The sequence below is a fragment of the Cryptomeria japonica genome, chromosome 3 (assembly GCF_030272615.1).
Source record: "Cryptomeria japonica chromosome 3, Sugi_1.0, whole genome shotgun sequence".
Lineage (NCBI taxonomy): Eukaryota > Viridiplantae > Streptophyta > Pinopsida > Cupressales > Cupressaceae > Cryptomeria > Cryptomeria japonica.
Genome location: NC_081407.1, coordinates 695,956,815 through 695,966,473, shown reverse-complemented (window position 1 = coordinate 695,966,473; position 9,659 = coordinate 695,956,815).

The following is a 9,659-nucleotide window of genomic DNA, read 5'->3' as shown; positions in this document are numbered from 1 at the left end:
ATTATTGAGATATTTCACACTACATCCAAAATATTTTGCCCATTGAAACATGCTATCTTTTGTGACCTTATTTTTATTTACATCAAAATTTGCCCACATGAAACATGCCATCTTTTGTGACCTTGTTTTTATTTATATCAATGTGTTTTGAAAAGGTTGCCTCAACATCACATAAATCCTAAATCATACAATGCTCAATATTATAGGCTATAAGGTGATATTTAGCCATCTCTCTATTAAAATTTAAATAAGATGAGGCAAATTTGTAAACACAAATTGGATCCATTCCAAGGGTCCTACCTATCTTGTGAATGATTGTGTGCAAGATAGGTACCCAACTTCCATGTTATTAAATTGTGAAAGATCAAGAAGAGAAATAAAGGAATGTTGATTATATTTTGAATGGTGATGGGATATAATATATTTCACTATCATATCCAATTACCATTATAAAATTCAAACTCTATGTGCACCCCTAATTTAACTATCATAACAAATCATAGATATAGTTAATAGCACTCTCAATTGTAAAAGATCAACTCCATGTTAGAATAATCCACTAATTCCTACTAATTTATAATAGTTATATTGGTCAACCTAAGATGATTCTATAATTTACTTTATGATTCTTAAAAACCTCTATATAGAGAGGTTATATAAATCATTTTGATACAAAGAAGCAAGTGAATATAATTATATTGTGTAGCAAATACTTGATATTTATGTCTATTTATCCTATTCTTGTATGCCCCCACTAAAAAGTGGTACCAAATCTTCAATGAGAACGAAATCAGAGGCCAAAGGAGATAGCTTTTGTTCCTCATTATAAGAAAAGGAGAGGGAACTATTGAAACCTATTTAATTGTCACTTATCACCATTGGAAGAAACTATTGTAGTTGTTGAAAGGGACAACCCATATAAAATGGATATCTCTACCAAGTGGATCCTTTTATAGAAATAAATTGAATGGATATTAATGTAAAGAAAATATCAAGAGTTGTTGCAGAAATTAAAAAAAATGACACAACTAAGTAAAATCCTAAAGCTACCAAAGGATTTTTATGTAGCTAAAATTTAGATTAAGTAAAAATTATTGTGTAGAAGTCATATAAGGTTGAGGTAGAAAGGATCACCAACCCTATTTTCAAAATTCTTAAAAAAAAATTGCATTCCGCAAAGGAGAGTGATATTATTGTAAAAGAAATATAGGATTTTGCAGCCATCTTTATGTTGTTGACTAAAAATAAAATAAGTTTCCATTAGTTAAAGAGGGAGAGGACCTAAAATATTTTACAAAATAGCTATTTAGTAAATAGAGAGGGATATCACAAGTGGTGAGGAAGTAAGAAACTTTAAAAAGTAAATAACAAAAATGGACTAGATAATATCAAAAAAACAATAAGGGGGACTAGGAAAAGACCAATTGACACATAAAAAACTGTCTAATGATTACATAGAAGATTGAGACCCTTCATGAAATTCCACTCCTCATTAATAATTTTTAACTTGTTCATGAAGGATGGTTCTTTGATTACATCAATGTCCAAATTTTCTTTGTCTTTACCTTTTGTATTGGATCCCTGAGTGGAAGAAGTAGACATAGCCTCCAACTCAACTTAATTATAGTTATCATTCTTCACCAACTCCTACTGAAAGAACTGCAACAATATAGCCATAGTTTTCACTATTTCCATTCAAAATACTATATTGTCTTGCATATTTTTGACAATTTTGTTTTGATTGGCCTTTAGACTACCAATAGTCTACTCAATATTCTTCATGTCCTCCCTTTAACCAAAAACAACCTTGATATTAACCACTTCCTCCTCTAATATTTACCATCTATCAAACTTATATGCAAACCCCTTCGTAGAAGACCAAGTCTCTTCATCAATTGACTATGTATGCCACTCAACAACCTTAGCCAAGGCTAAGGTCTCTAATTTAGCTATCTTAGTCTTAGTCATACGTAGCTAAGAAAACATGAACTTTAGGATATCATTCTAGAGATTGTAGGATTTGAACAACTTGTTCACTTTAAGACTTAGCTACTTGTGGAAATTGAAAAAAAGAATATGATTAGCTCATTGGCTCAACATTCCCAAACTATGAAACACCTCCCTCATTGGAGAGGAATAGGGGTTAACAATATATATGATAGTAGATAAGGAAGTAGCAATGGAACCTTTAGAGTAGGGGGATTAATTTGAACCATATGTTAGTAGAAAACAAGAAGGAAGACTGAGAGGGGGGGTGAATCATTCTTCACTAGAATACAAAAAATAAAAAATCATAGATCAGATAAATTGATGTAACAACAAAGATAAGAAAATAGAGAGCACAACACACAACACCAAGATTTTGATGTGGAAAACCTGGTTAAGGGGAAAATCACAATGGGAACCTACCCATAGTAAGATGATACTCTACAATAGTATATGAAAATGTTACAATGGGGAATGCACATACATTAAAGATCACTTCCTAGAGCTCGTTGCTCCAAAGATTATGGCCCAAAATTCTACAACCCTCAGGGAAGTCTTACTAACTTACAATAGGATTTGGCCTATAATTTGGAAGAAATGATTTGAAAGAATAGCATCTCCAAATGCTTGATTATAGTTCTTGTTAAGCACACATGTCTCCTCTACAACACCAATCTATCATCAATCTCAACACCAAAGGATAAATCACTTGTTCTCACATAAACCTCTCTCTGATAATGCAGACACAACATCGACACCTAAATTACATGACAATGTCACCTATATATACAAATCATTAACCTCGATAACAAGGTCAGCCAAACCCTCAACACTCAATTATAACACACGATACAAATATCGACCACTAGAGTAATATAATAGTTTACATAGAATAACATGGACCTAAAAAAAATTCTCAAATTCTCAAATCCATTGGAAATCACGTTAAGATCAACCGCAACATGCCACACCACTGAGAAAACTAACATAACACGAAAATCATCACCGGTACATAGATACCACCAAAAAATCTCACAAAAATCAATGCAGATCATCAAAACAAATAGCACAGAAATAGGAAATGCTAGTAAGCACATTAGAATCATTAGGAATGGTTGCAACAATACCACTTATCAAATCTTCATCGGTCAACGTCTGAAAGCTTAAGAACACTTGACCAATCAGAAACTATCATGAAGAAAGATAACTCGTAGAGTACTTAATGAGCTTAAAATATGCTCATAATTTGGATGTTATGATAAACTTTTAGATGCCTTTACTTTTGTTATTTCATGGCTATTCAAGCTTTGTTAAAACCTTTTATTGGGATATCCTGTAGCAAGATACTTTTATATTCCTGTAGCTCATTGTGTTGACATGATTGCATTTATTGCCCCGTTGACTCCCTAAAATGACTGGTATATTGTATACAGTTTTTGAATGATGAAGTAGATTTAAAATGTCTGATTAATGAATAGATATCGTGTATGTGCCATACGCCTTTTTGTTGCTTGTTACCTTTTTTTTTGTTGGTTATTGAAGAATGATCAAGTCAAGCGCAGCCGATCTCGGCCTTGCAGTAAATTCCATTTCCTGCACGACTTCGAGGGAGCTCTGGCAAAGACTCTTTGACCGAAACCATGGGAAAAATTTTTAATGACAGTCAATCTGGAAAGAGTGGAGCGCTAGATTCTCTCTGGATTGGGTTGAACGCATAAATTCATTTATGAAGTTTGTTCCTTGATTCGGGGATATATTTTACTTCCACGTCTTTCTTTGATGGGGTTAGTTAGTTAGTTGCTGTCCTGTTTTTAAATAAAGTTCTCCTTCTGCGTGAGAGAGAAGGAGGGAAAAAGAGAGATGATAGTTAGAGTAAGATAGAATCAGAGTGGTAGATATCATGTAAGAATCAATATGATAATGAAAGACAGAATCTGTTTAACCAGAGACAGAGTTTGTTGTTAGTTTCCATATCAACAAAATAATGTATATCATTCTATTTTTATGAATAAAGTTCAATGAAGTTCTGAGTTTAGCATTTGCGTAATCAGTAGATGCTTGCTAAGGAGGCCCACTTAGTAAGTATCTGTAGCTAGTTAGTTAGTTGTTCTTTCCTGTTAAGCTTCAGTTTGCCTTCATCTTTAAATTTTTTATACAAACTCAGCCTTATATTGGTCCTGTAGCATAAGAAATCCATCACTGTGCCTGTTCCTGCAGCATAAGGCTAGTTCATAGTTTGTGTTTCAGTTGTAGTTATCATGGTTTTTGTTTTAATCAAATCATAGTTGAGTTAAAGAACTTTGCATTACCTTCCTGTAGCATAGATAAAATTTCTTTCCAGTATGTATTTCTGCTAAGATTTGACCAAAATGAGTTCCTAGTGCATATATTTTGTTGCGCCATTTAAAGTATACGTCCCCTAATTTGACAAGTAAATGAACGTCTACAGAGAGAGATATTGGTCACCTGTTGGAATGCCCAATTCCCAGGAAAGTTTTTACTGTGATTTTCATATCCTTTTGTGGGCGCGACCATTTTTGGCACCGCTGCCGAGGATGTCGTCTAGCTAGGAGTTTATCAAAAGTTATTTTTAGCATTAGTTTAGCTTGTTAGTAAAATTTTCTAGATCCTTGAAGCCACTATTCATCATATTGCATGCATAGAAGAAGAAGAGATGCCCTGGGAAGGTTCCTCTCTGAAAATCTATTTATTGAACTACCATTTGACCCAGTTGACAACGAACCTGAGGAAAATCCATTCGCTTTGTTATTCCAGCAACCAAACATGGCAAATAATCCACCTAATAATCCACCTCCTGCATTTGAGTTTCCCATTGTTCCCCAAGGAGATATTGACAATCTTAAAAACATTCCCTCTTCTTTGCTTCCAAAGTTTTATGGCCTAGTCACAGAGGACCCAGAAAGCTTTCTGTTTGAATTTGATGTCCTCTATCGCAGTTATGACTACAACACAGACACTCATAAATTGAAGTTATTTCCTTCCACCTTGAAGGAAGGAGCTCTCAGATGGTTCATGAGTCTGGGAAGAGGTGTCATCGATAGTTGGGCGGCCATGTAGATGAAATTCCTTGAAAAGTATAAGGAATGTTGTAAGAGCGCCAGCAAAGGTGATGACATATTCCGAATTTAGCAGAAGGATGATGAAAGTCTGGAAGATTATATTTCCAGATTCTTGTTTTCACTACAGAGGAACTCAAACCATACTCTCAATGAGGATTCTCAGAAACTACTATTTCTAAGGGGAATCAGTGATGCCTGTATAGACGCCCTAGACCTGATCGGAGGAGGTGATATAACCCAGCTGCCTTGGGATGATATAAAGAAAATATGTCTTAACTACTCTCGAGCAATAGTTAAGAAAGGTCGAGGTCATCATGCTACAATAGGGAAGTCTTCTTCTGGTGGAGTTTCTCAAATGGAGATAACAAATTTGCTATTTGGCTTCAAGCAAGACATCATTAATAATATGGCTACGCAACTGAACACTATGCAAGCTCGGAAGAAACATGAGGAGGCCGAAGTAGTTTTGGCCAAGTTCTGTCCATACTGCAGACAAAAGAAGCATGACTGTAGATGCAAGATGGTGGCTAATTTGGAAGCCAAACAACTACCTACTGACTTCAAGCCAGTAGAAAGAGATGATGATCAAGTGTTCTTTGTTGCACAAAGGAGACCATGGGCCTAAAGACAAGGTATGCCTCAAGATCCTTTAAATTTTGCTAATTCCTATTCTGGCTATAATAACCAATGACAACATGCATATGGACCACCACCACCTTGGAATCCACCTCAACCAAATTGGCCTAATTATCAGAACCAGCAATGGCAATCCCCTCAAAGAGAATGGCAGCAGCCACAAGGGCAATGGACCCCACCTTCAAGAAATTGGCAGCAAAATCCTCAATGGCGAGGCCCTCAGCAATGGCAAAACTAGTTCTCTGGATTCCTGCAGCTTCCACAGCCACAACCACAGGCCCTTATGTCGCCTCCTGTAGTAATTGCCATAAATCCTGGACCTCCAAAACAAACGCCTATGCCTGCCCAGCCATTGCCCAATCCCAATAATAAGCAACAGCAGCAGCCTCAGTAGCCTGCGTATCTTGCTAAAGCCAACCAATATCAAGCTTATGCCTTAAACGTTAATGACATCCATTTGAGGTCTGGAACTACTTTACTTGCTCCAAAACCACCTCTGATTACTAAAATATTAGATTCTCCCCATGAAAAATCTACTGTTGTTCCTACTGAGCACATGCCCATAACTGATATAGTTCCTAAAGAGCCTGTTCTGCAAAATCAAGACAACCCACCTTTTCCTCAGAGGTTGCAAAGTACTGCATATAAACCCATGGAAGAATCCACTTTTGACATTCTGGATCAGCTCAAGAATGTGCAGATTCAAATTCCTTTATTTCAAGCTATTAAAGATATTCCTATTTTTAGAAAAGCTATTAAAGAAGCCTGTTTGAAGAAGCCTGGATGAAAGAAAAAGGATCCTCAAACAATTCATGTATTAGGGAAATTGGCTGATATGATGTTGGGAAATGTAGTTATTCCAAAGTATATTGACCCTGGAAGTCCTGTAGTGCAGATAAATGTAAATAGCCAAGTTGTAAAAAATGTTTTGATTGATTTAGGTGTTGCCATTAATGTCATGACAAAGCATACTATGGACTCTCTGAACATTTCAAACATTAGGTCTACACCCACAGTTCTGCAGCTTGCAAACAGCTCCATAGTTAAACCTGATGGGATAGTAGAAGATGTAATTGTTAGTCTTGAATCTTGGGAGTATCCTGCTGATTTCACAATATTATCAGTTAAGGAAAATTTAGGAGGGTATCTAGTTATTCTTGGTAGACCATGGTTAGCAACTGCTGATGCTTTTATAGGATGCCATTCTGGAGATATGACCATTTCTGATAGACAGTCCACAAAGAAATTGGCTCTGTATCTGCCTGCTAGACCTCAGCCAGATTTGTCCCAACCTGTTTGGCCAGATGTGGGGGAGGAAATTGAAGAAGCCAATTTTTTGGCTCAATTAATGATGATTCAAAATGACCCATTCTCACAACTTCAGAGTGAGGATGCCTTGCTATTTCAAATTCTACAGTACAACTCTGATACGGGTAGTTCATCTGATCCAAATGGTACTCATTCACAATATTTCTTGTAGCAACCAGATTCTGAAAGTTCACTGCCTAAACTTCCAGTGATTTTCATAATTTGCTTCCACAAGAGGTACAAACATTACCTGTAGACTCTATGAGTAATCTCACGGAGTAGATAGAATTGTCTCAAGGTCATTATTTGAATATCAATAGCAAGCTGTCATAGTCTCAATAGGTTGACCTATTAAAAGTGCTACAAGAACAACATAAAGCTTTTGCATGGGAATATGGGGACATGCAAGGAATAGATCCTCGAGTTTGTACTCATAGGATATATATCAAAGAAGATTGTTCACCAATTAGACAACCTCAAAGAAGAGTAAATCCAGCACTTAAAGAAATAGTTAAAAGTGAGTTTTAAAAGTTGCTTGATGCTGGTTTTATTTATCCAATCTTTCACAGTCAATGGGTTTCTCCATTAGTCATTGTCCCTAAGAAAGGTGGAAAATGGAGAGTATGTGTAGATTACAGAGAATTGAACAGTGCCACTAAAAAAGATCACTTTCCACTACCTTTTGTAGATCAAGTACTAGACTCACTGTCTGGCAAAAGATATTTTTATTTTTTGGATGGTTATAGTGGGTACAATCAGATAAAAATTGCCCCTAAAGATCAAGATAAGACCACTTTTACCTGTCCATGGGGAACATTTTCTTATTCGGTCTTCCCTTTTAGCCTATGCAATGTGCCAGCAACATTTCAGAGAGCAGTAATTAGTATCTTTGCTGATATATCTCATGAATGTATGGAGATTTACATGGATGATTTCACTACCTATGGAGTCACATTTGAAGAAGCACTGGTGAATTTAGAAAAAGTATTGAAAAGGTGTAGAGAGTAAAATTTGTCTCTAAATAGTGAGAAGTGTTTTCTAATGATGGAAGAAGGTATTGTTCTAGGTCATCATGTTTCAAAGAATGGAATTCAGGTCGACCCTGCTAAAATTGAAGTAATTCAGAATTTACAAACTCCTGCAAAACAAAAAGATGTCAGAAGTTTTCTTGGTCATGCAAGGTATTATAGAAGGTTTATAAAAGACTTCAGTAAAATTGTCAGTCCACTTTATGCTTTGTTAACAGAAGATTCCCAATTTGAGTGGACAGAGGCCTGTGAAAAATCCTTCCTACAACTAAAGGACTTGCTTACTAAAGCCCCTATTCTTCAAGGTCCAAAATAGAATTTGCCTTTTCACATACATGCTGATGCTTCTGACTTTGGCATAGGAGCAGTTATGAGTCAAAAAGAAAATTTAGTTGAACATGCTATTTACTTTATCAGCAAGAACCTTCAAGATCCTGAGCTCAACTATACTGTCACAGAAAAGGAGTTGCTTGCAGTAGTGTATGCTTTGAATAAATTTAGGCATTATGTCACAGGTTATCAGATATTCGTCCATACTGACCATGCAACAATCAAGTATCTAATGAACAAATCTACCATCTCTGGTAGGTTGGCACGTTGGCTCCTATTGTTACAAGAGTTTGACATTACCATAATTGACAAACTAGGGAGAGTTAATGTTGTAGATGACTTTTTATCAAGACTTCAATCAGCTGCACCTGTTGAACATGAGATCATTGATGATAGGATCACAGATGAACACTTGTTCTCCATCGCTGCACATACACCCTAGTATGCAGACATTGCCAATTATCTAGCAGCAAACAGAATACCAGCCTACTTTTCTCCAAAAGAAAAGAAATTGTTAATAGAGAAAAGTTTTAACTTTTCCTACATTGCAAATAGTTTGTTTTATACTAGACCGGATCAAGTAATGCGAAGATGTGTAAGAGAAGATGAAACTTATGATATATTGCATGCTTGCCATGATAAACCATGTGGAGGACATTTTGCAGCAAAAAGAACATCAATGAAAGTTCTTACAGCAGGGTACTACTGGTCAACATTACATAAGGATGCTGTGGCCTATACAAGAAAATGTGACAGATGCCAGCATATGGGAAGACCAACTAAGTCCGATGAAATGCCACTATATCCGCAGATAATAGTCACCCCTTTTGATAAATGGGGGATGGATTTTGTAGGGCCAATTGATCCACCATCAAATGGAAAGTCATACATTCTAGTTTGCACGGACTATGTAACAAAATGGGTCAAGGTAAAAGCTATGACTCATGCCCAAGATAACAAAGTTGCTAAATTTCTGTATGAACAAATTTTCACAAGATTTGGAGTTCCCAGAGAGCTTGTAACTGATCAAGGAGCTCAGTTTATGTCGAATCTGATCACTGCAGTAATGAATGACTATAAAATCAAACATAGGAAGTCCAACCCCTAACACCCTCAAGCCAATGGTTAGGCGGAGGTAACAAACAGATAAATTGAGGCGATCCTCACAAAGACAGTGCAGATCCATAGAAAAGATTGGAGCAATAGACTTCCTGAAGCAGTTTGGACTTACAAAACTACATGGAAAACAACAACTGGGTTTACACCTTTTGAGCTGCTTTATGGGAAAACA